At 38.9% G+C, this 15,783-nt stretch overlaps 1 protein-coding gene across 15 annotated transcripts in view; it reads left to right on the top strand.

Moving 5' to 3' along the window:
- Nucleotides 1-189: 189 nt before the first annotated feature.
- Nucleotides 190-15,783, top strand: part of FAM126A (family with sequence similarity 126 member A) — a 179,816-nt gene continuing 164,222 nt past the window's right edge. For 11 of the 15 annotated variants that reach the window (XR_004351501.1, XR_004351502.1, XR_004351500.1 and 8 more), the window contains exon 1: nt 214-430. The gene's annotated coding sequence lies outside the window, so the exon portion shown is untranslated. Of the gene's footprint in view, nt 431-15,783 lie in introns of all 15 variants that reach the window. The other 4 variants (XR_004351503.1, XR_004351504.1, XM_032643588.1 and 1 more) reach the window with 2 other exon arrangements.

The following is a 15,783-nucleotide window of genomic DNA, read 5'->3' as shown; positions in this document are numbered from 1 at the left end:
GTCAATCATCTCCCCTTGGGTGCCCCGACCACGCCTATTGCTCAGACCTCGCCCACCAAATAGTCCTCCCTCCCACCTCATGGCTCCGCCCCAGGCCTAGCAAAGGAAGATTCTCACTGGTGGAGAAGTTGCTCTGGTCCCGCCCGGCGGGCGGCGATAGGCCGAGCTGGCGTGGGGCGGTGGCGGTTGGCTGCCTGGGGACGGGTCCCTGGTGTTGCCCGTCAGGGTAGCTGGCGGCAGTGGCGGCTCTCGGGGGTGGGTTGTCAGTCAGTGAGCGGAGGGGGAAGATGGCTCGCGGGGACCCGTTCTGCTAAGAAGAAGGTGGGCAGGTGGTGCTACTTACTCGGGAGAAAGCAGAGCAGCCGCCGTCGCTGTCGCTGCGAGCCAGACAAGTCGAGATTCTGGAGGTGGAGCTTGGAGAGCCGCTCTGGTGAGTCCGGCCGAGCGAACCGCGCCGGGCCCCCAGGGCGGCCGGCGACCGATAACTTTTTTGTCAGGGAGGAGCCGGGGCGAGGCGGCGGCGGGGAGGGCACCGGGACTTTGTCCCCGGAGCGGCGGCTTCGTTGGAGGTAACGGCTCCCGCGCGAGGCGCCGCGGTTGGGCGCGAGACGGTGCTGGGCGCCTGGGGCGTCCGGAGGTCTGGGGAGCGGGACCGGATGGTGGGCTGCGACCGGCGGCTTCTCGCCCAGAAGTTGGGCGCAGCCCGCCTGCTGCCAGGGCGGCGGCGGCAGCTTTGTGCGCGCGGACTCGGCTCTTTCTCCTTCCCCGGCCAGGAGCCCTCCGACCTTCGGGCGTGACCGGGGTGTAGCCGCCTCGGCCCGACCCGCCGCCCCTCGGCGCGGTTGGCCTGGGGTGGGACCCCGCCACCCCCGCCAAGACTGATGCTCCGGCCTGACCTCTCCTACCCCTCCCAACCCTCCTACTCCGGCTTGCCACTTCAGCGAGGCTGCCGGTATCCGTTCAGTCTAATGGCCAAAACGGTCACTGTCGCCCGCCTCGTCTTTGAAAGCTGCATTCGCCTCGGTTCCCCCCTGCCCCACCCAGGTCGGACAGATTCACAAAGCAGCCACGATTCCTTCCTTGGTTATTTACACCGGAGATCTCTTCTTCAGCCCTTGCCCTCTTCTTACTAAGAGTTAGCCCTCTCCTTAGGATGATTCTGACATACTCGAGAATCGTCAGGGTTTTGTCTGAAAATTGTTGCATTGAAAGACCCGTCGAAGTTTGCACGCTTTGGCAAAACTGGGTATCCGCCCTTCGGTGTGCACATGTGTGCGTTGTACCCTCAGAGTTTAGACAGTCCTGATAATTTTTAATTTTGCCCTGGTGCTTTCGTACTCTGCAGAATCGGTTCTCTGATAAATACACTATCACACGCCTGGCAGCCGCTCGGCTCTTCAGGTAGGGGTAGTTTATTCCGCTGCCAGCTTCTACTTATCTCAGAGACGTACTACCGGCAGTCGGGCCAGGCTGTCCTTTGGCAAATTATTTGTCCTTTGGGTCACCCAGTAGTTTGGGGGGCAGGTATGACACCTCTTTGGTTCGTGTATCATTTTACAGTTTGAAATTTTCAGCTTTTAAAATCTTATCTGCATAAAGTCATAAATATTGGTCTAACCTTGAGTCAATGTGATAGTCCTGGGAGGCTTGTTTTCCGTAAGGATATTCTCCTAACATCCATAGATCACCGCCCCGCCGCCGGCCCCCAATTTCTAAGCATTTTTTTCTTTAGGTTAATACATTTTAAGTCCAAAGCACCATATTTTTGAAGTGCAGGCAAGAAAGGAAGAAAAAAATCTGTAGGATATGCTTGGTTGGCCAATAGTAGCTTCAAAGTCAGTCAGTTATTCTAATAATTCATTTCAACAAAGTGGCAAGGGAGAAAATCATCACCTGTTTTAGAAAATAAACTCTGGATTTGGTGTATTTATCCTTTTTTGATTTACTATAGTTATAAGCATAGAGGGATTATAAACCCTCTTAGTTATCAGCATTAACAGGATATGGATAGCCAGATGAGGCATTGGCTAGGTCACCTGCTATGCTTCCTTTCTTTGTTGTATTCCTATTTTATGAAATCTGCTCTTGGTTGCATTTTTAGAGTGGTGTTGTTTTGACAGTCAGAGTTTAAATATATCTCGTAGTCAACTATTTTACTCAGGATCCTGTTGCCTGATATTTATTTTATAATGAATATTAAGAACTCTTTAAAAAATGTTAGTATCAAGACCATTTTGGGGGGTATCAAGTTTACATTTTGTAAATAATGGAAATTATGTCAAACATAAAGTTTGCACTATCCTAGGCTGAATAGGTGCTAGGGATACAGAAATGAATATCATAACTCTTGTCATCAAGGAATTTACTGTGTAATATACAAGACAGATAAGTAAAGTAACAATTATAATACCCTCTGTTAAGTGTGAATAGAGATATGCCTAGTATAGTAAGGGAACAGAGTAGGAGATGGCTAACTCAGCTTGGATGTATATGAAGTCGGGGGCACACAGTAGAGTTTTAAAGTGTGACATAATTTTGCCAAGTGCAGGATGTAAGTGAATAACTTTCCAAGAAGAGAATATAAATATAGTCAGTGAGAAAGCAAGGAGGCATGAGAAACCCTGGTAGTTTAGAGAAGTCATTGTCAGTGACAATTACGAAGTCAGCAATGTTGATGTGACTTGAATGCAGGGGTGAGATGGGGAAATGGTGGAAGATGAGAACAGCGAGAGTGGTAGAGGGCCAGACCAGGGCCTTGTATCCTTGGCTAAGGGGGTTGCGTTGAAAGTGATGGGTAAGAAACCACTTAATGGATCTGTGTTTTGGATCCTTACTCTGGCAGAGTGAGGTAGAATTTGATAGATGCTGTCACCTCGGGAAAGAAAGGAGGAGGAATCAAGACTGAGGATTTGATTTGGTTCCATTGATTGGAAATGAGGAACACATAGATGGAGGGAAGATGATAAATTCTATTTTGGATATTTTTGAATTTGAGAAAGCTGTGGAATGTTCAGGTGAAGCTGTAGATAGATGTTTGGATCTAGGATGTGAAACTTGTAAAGGAAATCAGGAATAGAGGGAAGAGTGGAGGTTGAATTGAAGAAGCTGCGTTGACTTGGGTATGTTGGAATGACTCAGATTGGGAGTCTTTAGCATAATGAAAGCAGCAGTCAGTGAACAGACAAATAAAAAGCAGATAGGTGGAAGCATAGTGTGAAAGAGAGAAGAGTAGTAGTTAGAAAGGTAGGAAGAACGTCAAGAGGGATGCCAAGGGAGGAGAAATTTTCAAATAGAGAGGGAATGGGTCAACAATTTCAAATTCTTTAAAGAGGGGTCAAATAAGGAGAGACTTCAGGGAACAGTAAATTTGTCAGGAGTCCATAGGTGACTTTGACAAGTACAGATTTAGCTGAGTGGTGGTTCAGAAACTAGTCTTCAGAAGATTGAGAAAGAATGGATGATGATAAAGTAGACATGCTTGCCTGAGGCATTTTAAAAAACTGAGGAAGGGAGAGAAAGACAGCTTTAAAGCAGTGGTTCTCAATCTTACCTACACATTTACAATCTTCTGGGGGAGCTTTTAAGAATCCCGATTTCAAGGGGGAACTCTTGTACCAATTTGGGGAGTGGGACAGGACCCAGACATCCGTATTTATTTCAATAGCTTTATTGAAGTATAATTGGCAAATAATAAACTACACATAGTTAAAGTGTGCAGTTCAGTGTTTAACGTGTTTATACTCATTAAACCATCACCACAATCAAAATCACCTCCAAAAGTTTCCTAGTGCCCCTTTGTAATCTCTCTCTCTCATCCCCTGAAACCACTGATACACTTTTTGTTACTATAGATTAGTTGCATAGATATTTTAAAGCTCCCTAGGTAATTCTATAGCCATAGTTGAAACTGCTGCGGAGGGATATGGGTTGAAGAGATATTATGCTTGATTTTTTATATGCGTAAGGAAAGTGAGAAGAGATTAGGAAAGATATCTATTGGAACTAAGTCCCTGAGGAGGTAGAAGTCGATGGAATTTAGAGCTTTGACTGGTAAGAAAGGAAGACAATTCTGGAAGCAACATCTCTAACAAAGAATATGATATTAAAGATAGTATTTTTTTTTGTTGTTGTTATCAGCATCAAAGTTGTCATCACGTAATATGAAGATTAGTTCTCTGAAGTACTCAAAAACAATTAGCATCTTAATATTATGAAAATGAATGCCCCTCAGAAAAACCCCTTAAATGCAGCCTGAGACCCCTGGCACCACCATGTAATGCTTTGTCATTTTTTTGGAGGGGAGCAGATGGAATTAACAGTTTGACTATTGCTTATTGTTAAGAGCCAAGTACTACTAGAATCTTTTTGGCCCTCTCAGAGTTAGGCTGCATATCTGCACTGTGGAAAGAAAACATTTAACATTTACAAATCTCCTGTTTAGTATTTTTGTTCAGAAGAAATCTTGCTTGCTTGCCCTTTGGACATATGCCTTTTAAATACATTGGAGAAGAAAATCCTTCTTCTGCCTCCCAAATGAGACAGAGAAGAGTTGTGATTAGAAGTTGTCAAAGGCCCACACTTTGGGACTTCCCTGGTGGCACAGTGGATAAGACTCCACACTCGCAATGCAGGGGGCCCGGGTTTGATCCCTGGTCAAGGAACTAGATCCCACATGCATGCCGTAACTCAGAGTTCTCATGCCACAACTAAGGAGCCCACGTGCTGCAACTAAGGAGCTGGTGAGCCTCAGCTAAGGAGCCCATCTGCCACAACTAAGACCTGGTGCAACCAAATAAATAAATATTAAAAAAAAAAAAAAAAAGGCCCACACTTTGTATCCTGAGAAAGGTAATTCTATCCCCCCATCCTACCCCACTCCCCCATTCCACTTTTTCTTTTTCTTTTTTTTTAAATTTCTGGCTCAGGTTTTGGATGTAGGCAAAAGCTGAGCCCCACTGGTTCTGAGGTCCAGGGTTTGTTCTTCACTCTTGTTTCTTACCTTTGGCAGGGGGCTGCAAGCAAATGGTTAATATCTAAATATTATTTGACATTGCACTTGAGCATAAATAAAGGTGGGGTGAAAAATTTTGTCTGATTGTTTCCTAGAGTTCTGAAAATTTCTTTCATTGTGATTAAAGTATAAAAGTATGATCAGACCTAGAGAGGGTAGGCATCCCTAGTTTTGGTGCAGCCTAAAAGAGTGGGACTATCAATGTTAACATGATTTTGGATACTATCGTTACTATATTCAAAGCAATATTGTAAACATTCTGTATTTTCTAAATTACTAATGTAATACATAATAATTGTAGGAAATTTGGAAAATTTAGGAAAGCATAAATGATAAATAACATAATACCTTCACCCATTGATAATCATTATTAATACTTTGGTGAATATCCTTATAGGTCCTTTTTAATGGGATTTACTGTTTTTTTTTTTAACAAAAAATGCCCCCATGTTGTAAATACTCTTTTTCTGTTGTTGTTGTTCATGCTGTTCTGTTTCTAGCTTACTTTTACATAATTGAATGAATACTTACCCGAGTCAATAAAACATTATTTTTTTACAACATAACATCATTTTAAATGTGTGGCTAATATTCCAGCATATGGATTTACCATTATTTATTTAACCAGCATTTCAATTGTTAAAAATTTAAACTCTTTCCAATAATTTTGAATGAATCATGTAGCAGTTAGCTTCTTGATGGATTAATCATTGCCCATATCTTTATTTACTTAAGACAAATTCTGAAATCAAAAGGTATCATATTTTAATTATTTTTGATATTAATAGACTGCCTTCCAGAAAGTTTTAATTAATATTCATTTTTGTTAATTGTGCTTGAGAATGCCAGCAACCATTTTGATATGAAGAGTTGTATCTTCTATAAATTTTTTTGTTTCATTGGTTATTATTTAAAATGTTTGTATTTTTTGTGAATTATCTATTACTGTACTTTGTTTATTATGATATAAAGATATGATATGGAGACTTTTAAAAACTGAGTTATGAGAGCTCTTTGTGTATAAAACTATTAGACGTTGGTCAAATTACAATGAAAATAATTTCTCCAGTTTGTCATTTGCATCCTAATTGTGTTTTTGGTGTGAATTTTTTCTTTTTAAACAGATTTTTAACATTTAGTGTAGTTAAATCTGTCAAATTTTTCTTTTATGGCATCTGCCTGCTTAGGAAAGCCTTCTTGCATTCCCAAATTATATAAGTAATTACCTCTATTTCCTTATATTACTTTCAGAGTTTTTAAAAACATTTACATCTTTAATCTATTTGGAATGTATTTTGAGGTAGAGTGGCAAGTCAATTATTTTAATACTATTTACTGAATAATTATCTTTCCCCAGAGGTTTTAAATGCTGTCTTTTTAATATACCAATTCATGATTTTTTTCTAGGTTTTCTATTCTGCTTCATTGGGCTATATTTTTTGCTCCAGTAACTCCAAACAGTTCTAATTATTAATAACTTTTTAATGTATCTTACTATAAGGTTGTGTGAATTCCTATTATCTTTTTCAAAACATTTTCAGCATTTCTCATATATTTTTTTCAGATTGTCTCTAATTCAATTTATTAAGACCCTGAAAGAACCCAATTGGAATTTCTAAACTAATTTTTTAGAGATAGCTGTGATATCTTTACAATATTTTCATCATTTCTTCAAGTCATCTTTTATGACTCAGTGCTTTGTAGTTTTCATGTGGTTCTGCCTATTTTTAAAGTTGATTTTTGGTATTTTAAAGCTTGTTGTTGCTATTGTGAGTGGAGTAGTTTTTCAGTGTATTTTAAAGAGGATTGCATCTTTCTCGTGGAACATAGAAAAGTTGGTGACTTGTGTATACTGTTTTCTAACTGGTTATTTTACAAAATTCTTAATTCTGATAGTTTTTTATTGGATTTTGTAATAAGGCAGTTATAGACTTTGTAAATGATGATAATTTTGTTTTCTTGCCAATATTTAACCCTTTCTTTTTTAAAAAATTACACTGATCAGAATGTCTAGAAGACTGTTAAATTATAGTAGTGAATAGTGAGCATCTTTGGCTCATTTGTCATTTGAATGACTGCCTTTACGGTTTCACAGTTGTGTATTCTTTTTGACAATTTTTTTTAGTATGTTAAGGAAATAGTCTTCTATTCCCCTTTTTTGGAGTTGAGGTTAAATTGGAAAAATATATTAAATTTGATCACATACTCTCATAATGTACATTGAGATAATTATATGGTTTTTCTTCTTTTACCTATTGGTTGATGAATTATATTAGAAGATTTCCTAGTGGATTTCACCAATTTTGTCTCTTTGGAATAAAGGCAACTTGATAATAGCATACCTCTTTAAAGCTACATTTGGTTGCTCTGTAAGATCTCTAGTGTTCTTTTTGTATTACCTTTTTGAGGTTTTGGTTTCTGAATATGCTAGCTTTGTAAAATAGAGAGAGAGAGAGAGAGAGAGAGAGAGAGAGAGAGAGAAGTGTTCCATCTTTTTATAAGCTGTGGCAATCTCTTCTTTGATGGTCTGAAATAGTTTAGCTATAAAAATGTCTAGGTCTTTTTGGATTAAATACAACTTGTTGAGATTTTAATACCTGCTACTTTCTAAGTACTTTGCATAATTAATTTCATTTAACTGCGCACAGCTTTGCAAGTTAAGTATTATTATCCTTATTCTACAGATAAAGAAACTGAGACTCAGAGAGATTAAGATACTTGTTCAAGAGCAACAGCTAGTTAGTGGTAGAGAGAGTTTAAACTCAATTCCTATCTGATGCCATGATTCATGATTTTTAATCAGTACCCTAATTTTTTCCTAATCAGGACTCTTTCCTTATTCTCTCTTACTGAGAAGTAAACTTAATTATTTTATTTGAGTGTCTTATTAAGTGTTTTCCTCTTTGTCCAATTAATTTCAGTTTTTGGTAACCCTATCTTAATTATTACTGGTTTGTTCTGTTTTGCAATCATATCTTCAGCTGTTTTAACAAATACAGCCCAGTATGGTTATGACAGAAGATACTGGAATGGGAATGGGATGATATTTATTTAATGCACTTTATATAATTCTTGTTTTAATTTGTCAGGTGTTCAAGATCAACTTGCATTCCTGAATCCTGTTTTACCTTGTAAGGAATGTTAAGCGCAACACATCAAGGAACTTTGGAAATAGTACTTTTCCTTTCTAGTTTAAACATTTGTCACTGTTGAAGCTTGCATCAGGGTAGCCTTTTAGTAGTAAATGTTAAATGATATTTGTTTGGTGTGTGCTTTCTGGAACAAAGAGTCTTTTGATTAGAGGATGAACATTAGTTGCTTTCTCATATAAATGCATAAGCATTCATTCAGTTATTTGCACTAGACCTAGTGAAAACATTATATGTGAGCTCTTAAACTGTGCAATGAAAATTATTTGAGGTTTCAGGTACTGGAAGATATACATTCCTCTTCTGTAGAGGAACTTACAGGCTTGGAAATTAAAGAGAATAATGTAAGCCTTAAAAGTGCTTAAGTTGGGCAAGCAATTGTAAACTCTGTTTCTATCTTTTTGAGCTCCTCTGTTTTTTTTTTCCCCCTTTAGATGTAAGTAACATTTAATTAATTCAATTAGGGTATTGGTTCTAATCAACATACACAGACTGTACTCCCCACCTCCACTGATGGGGGGCAGAAGAAGCTGCCAGTCTGACCTGGCACATAACATGCTCTTTGGATCTAAATGTCAAAGTTCCTGTTGATTTGTTAATCCATAGATATTATTGTGGTGGACGGAGTGACAACATAGTCCTCAAAGCAGTGCACACTTTAGTAGTTGAGAAGAGGGAGAGACTGTTTTGGGAAATTATGAAACTTTGAGTGGGTCTGGATAAAGGAATGTAGAGGAAGGTGGAAGTATTTTAGAAATGGGTGGGGGGAGATGCATCAACTAAGTATGAAAGGTAGAAATGTGCAAATCGAATAGACTGTTAGAGAAGTATGGAAAATCAGAAGAATGGGTTACATGGGTGATAGAAGCAGAATATTGAAGTCAGTGAAGTCTTCTCAGTAGAGTTTCAGAAAGGAAGATTCTTGTGGCAAGGTTAAAGAGAAGGAATGAGTATTGAACGAGAACCAATAGAATTGTCATTTTTGAGGTCATGGAGAGTATATGATGAGAACCAAATGTATACTGTAAAGGGGGTTAAGGAATAAATTGGTGGTGAAATAATTGGAGGCAGTGGCAGTAGATAAGGCTACTAAATCAGAAAGCTAATCAGTGAAGAATAAATAAGGATGAAAGTAACTGGAGGGCATTAGAAGCTAATGAAGCTTCTCTCCCTGTTCTATCCCTCCCCCACCCCCTCCCCACAGATCCTGAAAAGCATTTTGTCCAACTGAATGAAGTGCAAATTGTCCAATTGAAAATATTTTGTTAGTGATAATTTGAACTATCATTGAGCATCTGTGGTGTGGCAGTGCTTTAGTTGTATTATTTTTAATCCCTAGAACATTCCTGTAATACAGATGTTATCACCTACTTTTCACAGTGGACAAAACAGAAAGTTTAAGTAATTTGCTGGAAAGTGGGCATGGTTTTTTTTGACTCTTCATTATGCCATGCTTCTTCTTCTGTTTATTGAGCTGTGTTAAAACACTTGGGAACATTGTAAAGCAACTATATTCCTATAAAATTAATTAAAAAAAAACACTTGGGGAAGGAGTGGTTGTAAAAGGAATATAAGGTATGATTCCTCTCCTTATAGAAAGGAGTGGAAGAGAAATTTTAGTTATGTTTGCTGTGATTTGTGTTAACTATATTTTCTATTTAAAATGTTTTATAAAAAGATTCCTTTCAATAAGCTCCTCTACCATATGTATAATACTTAAATTTAAAAAATTTTATCTAGAGATGAAATGTTCTTTTTATCCATGATAATGATTGGTTGAGGGGAAAGGAAGTACAATCCAAGAAAGATGATGTCAAGAAAAGTCAGGATATGGGAATTCCCTGGCATTCCAGAGGTTAAGACTCAACTCTGTCACTGCCGAGGGTGCAGGTTCAGTCTCTGGTCGGGGAACGAAGATCCCACAAGTTGCGCGGCGCAGCCAAAGGGAGAAAGAAAAAAAAAAAGGCAGTGTATGAATTGTTCTTTTCACTCTGAGAGCTACAAGTATGGTATACAATTTTCGGTAGCACCTCAGAAAGTTTAGCTTCTTCATGGAAATCATACTGAGCTTGTCACAAGATGATAATCAGGGCAGATATTTTTCATGACACCAGATTATAAAGCTTCAGAGTTTATTGTAGTATAATGTGATTTATTGAATTTGGATTCCATCAGTCAGGAATAGGTTATTGGTGACAGAGTCCAAACAGATGTTTAATTTTCTGTTATAAACCCTTTCTTTGGAAGGAATGCATAACTGAAAAGAAATACTTAAACTACTTTAGGGATTAAACATCCTCACAGCACTTTCAAGTACTTTGAGAGGAACCAACATAGAAATTTTTGCTGTACTAATTTTAGTTTCACATTCAGCTGCAAAGCAACATCTAAGTTACATTTTGCTATACTAGTATAAGACTTAATATTATTAAAAACTTTATTTAGAGGATTTCTCTGGTGGCACAGTGGTTAAGAATCCACCTGCCAATGCAGGGGACACAGGTTCGATCCCTGGTCCGGGAAGATCCCACATGCTGTGGAGCAGCTAAGCCCATGCACCACAACTACTGAGCCTGAGCTCTAGAGCCTGTAAGCCACAACTACTGAAGCCTGCGTGCCTAGAGCCTGTGCTCCACAGCAAGAGAAGCCACCACAATGAGAAGCCCAAGCACCGCAACGAAGAGTAACCCCTGTTTGCCACAACTAGAGAAAGCCTGCGTGCAGCAACGAAGACCCAACGCAGCCAAAAAAAACAAAACAAAACTTTATTTAAAAAATAATTTTATAATTCAGCCTCTGCTAAAACAAATTGACTGTGACCCCAGTTAGTATGAATCAACATGATCATACTGGGACCTCCCTGGTGGCGCAGTGGTTAAGAATCTGCCTGCCAGGGCTTCCCTGGTGGCGCAGTGGTTGAGAGTCTGCCTGCCGATGCAGGGGACACGGGTTCGTGCCCCGGTCCAGGAAGATCCCACATGCCGCGGAGCAACTAAGGCCGTGCGCCACAGCTACTGAACCTGCTCTCTACAGCCCGTGAGCTACAACTACTGAGCCCATATGCTGCAATTACTGAAGCCCGCACGCCTAGAGTCCTTGCTGCACAGGAAGAGAAGCCACCATAATGAGAAACCTGCGCACCGCAACAGAGAGTAGCCCCTGCTCTCCGCAAGCCCACGCGCAGCAACAAAGACCCAGTGCAGCCAAAAATAAATAAATAAAAAAACAAAACAAAACAAAAAAATCATGATCATATGGAACTATTTATTTCATCTTTGGTTACTATAATTTTTTAAACCAAGAAAAACAACTGTGTTAATAAGATCCACTGAGTTTCTGATTGAGACAAACCAAGTAGAATTTTGTAGTGTAGTTAAGATTTGTTACTTTTATTATTATGACTGTATTATTTTGGCTCTATTACATTACCACCATTAACTGTTTACTTGCATTTTTTCATTGTACCCTCCCTTTGTCTGCACATTTTCTAATTGAACATCTGAACTTCTGTTGGCAGATGTCATTAATGGTTGAGCATCTCATTCCAAGTTTTGAAAGGGCAGTGACTCACCCTAAGACATCAACCCAACCCATGAGTCACTTGGAATTTGGTTCTCCTAACATTTCTCTCTTCTTTTGTCTCCAACATTAGAGAAGGGAAAACTGCTGCTTAAGAATGCAAAAAACTTTAAAGGAATTAAAATAGAGCTGTGCTTTAAAAAGTGTATTTCTATATGCTATCATTTTGGGGAAAGAGAGAGGAAAGAGAGGTGAATGATAGCAAAATGTTTGCAAGATAATATTTACATTGGACTTTCTTCAACATTCCTCCTCATTTTCCTCATAGCATTTGTTTTTATTTGCTTATACCCTGATTTGCCTTGATTTGTTTCAAAAGGGATTAAAGGACACTCACTTCTGCTGTGTTTTAGGTTTACTTGTTTCCCCTAATAGACTGTGAATCCCTCAAGTCAGCGACTATGTCATACTCATTTTTGTAAATCTATCACCTAGGACATAGAAGACATTTAATAGTTCATAAATAAATGGATGATATTTAAGCACCTCTAGTACAAGAGAAGAGAGGTTAATCGCTGCAATCCTAGTTAATTGCATGCAGCTTTGATGGCGTTCATGGACTGAGTTGTGTCTGTTCCCCCACCCCGTTCCTAATCCCCAGTACCTCAGAATGTAACCATATTTGGAGATAGGGTCTTTATAGAGGTACAAATTAAGTTAAAATGAAGTAATTAGGGTAGCTTCTAATCCAGCGTGACTTGTGTCCTTTCAAGAAGAGGAAATTTGGATATGACTTTACAGATGGAAGATAATGTGAAGGCACAAGGAGAAGATGGCTGCAAACCAAGGAGAAAGGCCTGGAACAGAACCTTTCCTTAACGGCTCTCAGCAGGAATCAACCCTGCTGACACCTTGATTATTAGACTTCTAACCTCTGGAACTGTGAGAAAATAATGTCTATTGTTTAAGCCACCCATTCTGTGGTACTCTGTTACAGCAACCCTAATAAACTAATACAGCTGACTTGTATGCTTGGCTGTAGCAAAATTTGATACCCTTAATTTGCCTATCTCCAAGGAACAATTTGCTACACTCTATGTCAAAACCTTAGAACTTTTTACTCTTCCCCCAGGCAAGACGTGGGAAAGAGACATTTGTGTGGCTTAAGGGAGAAAGTAATAACTATACATCTCAAATAAATAAATAAATAAATAAAAATAAACAATAACTGTTTGTCTCCTTTCACCTTCCTACCCATACAGTCAATGGCAAGCAGCTAGCTCATTCTCTAGTTCAACTGAATTTGTTTGGCTTGGCACGGAGGAAGTGTTTATGAGTTATTTGTGTTTAAGTGTTCAAGAGCTGCCTCGAAACCTGGTTGCTTTTCCAAAGTGTGGAGATGGAAGAGGAAGACTGAATAAAATAGTTATTGTGACGTTAATTTGAACTAACTGCTTGCGCATAATCTCAGCGACATTACTTTGCCTGTGTTATAATCAACAGGGCAGAGCATTGTGTCTTTTATAGTGTTTTGAGACACTTAGTTGAAAGAGAAGATTTTGGACGTGTACAAAACAAGAACACTTGCTCTATCATCATTTGGAAGTAGTTTACCAGAGTACTGAGAATAGGGTAAACTAAATTAACTAGCAAACTGAATAAAGCTCTCAGTCCTAGAGTTTAAAAAAAAATTGTTTGCCATAAAGCAAAACAAAACAAACAACAAAACCCTCCAATTTATGGGCAAGTAAGAATTTTAACCTAATTTTGGCATTTAAGCTTCAGTCACATCCACACAGTCTAGAGCACCCTTGTTAACAGCCTGTAGTTACTGTGGTAAATACCAGTGATACACTTTCTCATCCCCTTTCTTTCCCTTCATTCCAGTTGTTGAGAAAAATACTGAAACCAAGAATTTTCTCAAAGTCGCTTGCTAACAAGTGGCAGAGCTGGGTCTCATTGTAAATTGAAGCCTTTTGCTCTGTTACCCTACCATGTTTTACTATGGCCCTGTAGTTCTCAACCTGGCTGCCAAACAGAATCACCCATGTAATTTATTTTCCCCTACCAATTTATTTTGAGATGAAAGTATTCTAGTTTTCTGTTTAGAATGAAAATATTAAGAAGGAAAGAGTAAAAGTAAATTATTCATGAAACAGTATGCTATAAACTTTGAACTGTTGTGTGCTGGGGGTAGGGATTGTTGATAGCATGAAGAGTGATTGAGAATGGGGACTCTAGAGTGGGGCTGCTTGGATTCTAAATCTAACTCACTTACTTGCTAGTGTGTGACATTGGACAAGTTATTTCTTTAAGCTTCAGCTTCCTTTTTTTTGTGAAATGGAGATTATATTAATTTACCACTTAGGAAGTCTGTGAGGATTAAATGAAAATTCCCATAAAGCACTTAACAAAGTGCCAGACACATAAGTGCTTGAGAAATGTTAATCGTTATAACAATATCATCCCTGGACGTCTATTGTTGACACATTTGACTCACACTGTTTTCTAGACTGTATTCCCAGTGATGCCAGTTGTGTCTGGACCATAAAGGATCTAATGGGCAAATACACTTGGGAAAATATTTCATTCTAAATAGCTTTCTTGGAGACTCATTAACACAGATATAGCATATTAAAAGGCTCTGACGACACGGGTTCGTGCCCTGGTCCGGGAAGATCCCAAATGCTGCAGGCAGAGCGGCTGGGCCCGTGAGCCATGGCCGCCGAGCCTGCGCGTCTGGAGCCTGTGCTCCTCAACGGGAGAGGCCACAACGGTGAGAGGTCCATGTGTCGCAAAAAAAAAAAAAAAAAAAAAAAAAAAGCTCTGACGAGTCCTTTGATTAAAAAGAAAGAAAACTCTAACTTTCTTGAATAGTTAAATTTTAATAGGGAAAGCATTTTCTTATTTGGTGCAACTGTTAATATCTTTTAGAACGGTTTGTTTTTGTTTGGTTTTTTTTTTTTTGGCTGTGTTGGGTCTTCGTTGCTGCACGCAGCTTTCTCTAGTTGCAGCGAGCGGGGGCTACTCATCATTGAGGTGCGTGGGCTTCTCATTGTGGTGCCTTTTGTTGCAGAGCATGGGCTTTAGGTGCACGGCCTTCAGTAGTTGTGGTGCATGGGCTTCAGTAGTTGTGGTGCACTGGCTTAGTGGCTCCACTGCATGTGGGATCTTCCTGGACCAGGGATCGAACCTGTGTCCCCTGCATTGGCAGGTGGATTCTTAACCACTGCACCACCAGGGAAGTCGTAGAACAGTTCTAACAATAGTTTAGGAAGCACTGCCTAAACTATTTATACTGTGTTTACCTGGTTTAGTGAATTAATAAGGATAGTGATCTTTTTATTTTCCCCAGTTATTTGTACTCTACAATAACAATATGATGTATAGTTGGAAGGAGCCAGGAGTTTGGGATTCTAGTAGAATTTCTGTAACTACCTAGGAGAATGATCTTGTATTTAGCCTGTATATGTGCCTTTTAAAAGTAACAAAATAAATGAGGAAAATGACTGTAAACAGCTGGTTATATGAAAGATTTGTCATTGAAATAACTTGCCTGTTAGATTTGACTTTTTTTCAGCCTTAGTACCAACTGTCATACAACCAGCCTTGCAAATAAGTTATAGGAATAGGAGCTATGTTCCTGATCAAGTCCCTGATATCAAATTCATTATAGAAATAGTCACTAACAAAACTACAGAAGCTTTGAGAAATCTGGTTAAAAATAATTCCTTGACAAGTTCAAATTCTGTATATGGTTAAGAAGTTGAGGTTTGGGTTTCTTTTTTTTTAAACATACTTAATTTAGATTACTTTGTCACATTCTGATGTTTGTAGCCTAACTTAAATAAAAAATAATAAAATCTATCCTCAAATAGAGATCATTTTTAACATACAGAAATCTGTTGCATTTCTTTACACTAACAATGAAATATCAGAAAGGGAAAGTTAAAAAAAAATTTATTTTAAAATTGCACAAAAAACCCCCCAAAAACTTAGGAATAAACCTGACCAAGGAGGTGAAAGATTTATATGATGAGAACTATAAAACATTGATAAGGGAAATTGAAGATGATTCAAAGAAATGAAAAGCTATCCCATGCT

Source organism: Phocoena sinus, chromosome 9 (genome assembly GCF_008692025.1).
Source record: "Phocoena sinus isolate mPhoSin1 chromosome 9, mPhoSin1.pri, whole genome shotgun sequence".
NCBI lineage: Eukaryota > Metazoa > Chordata > Mammalia > Artiodactyla > Phocoenidae > Phocoena > Phocoena sinus.
The sequence above is the reverse complement of the archived record's forward strand: the minus strand, read 5'-3'. Positions and strand labels throughout refer to the sequence as shown.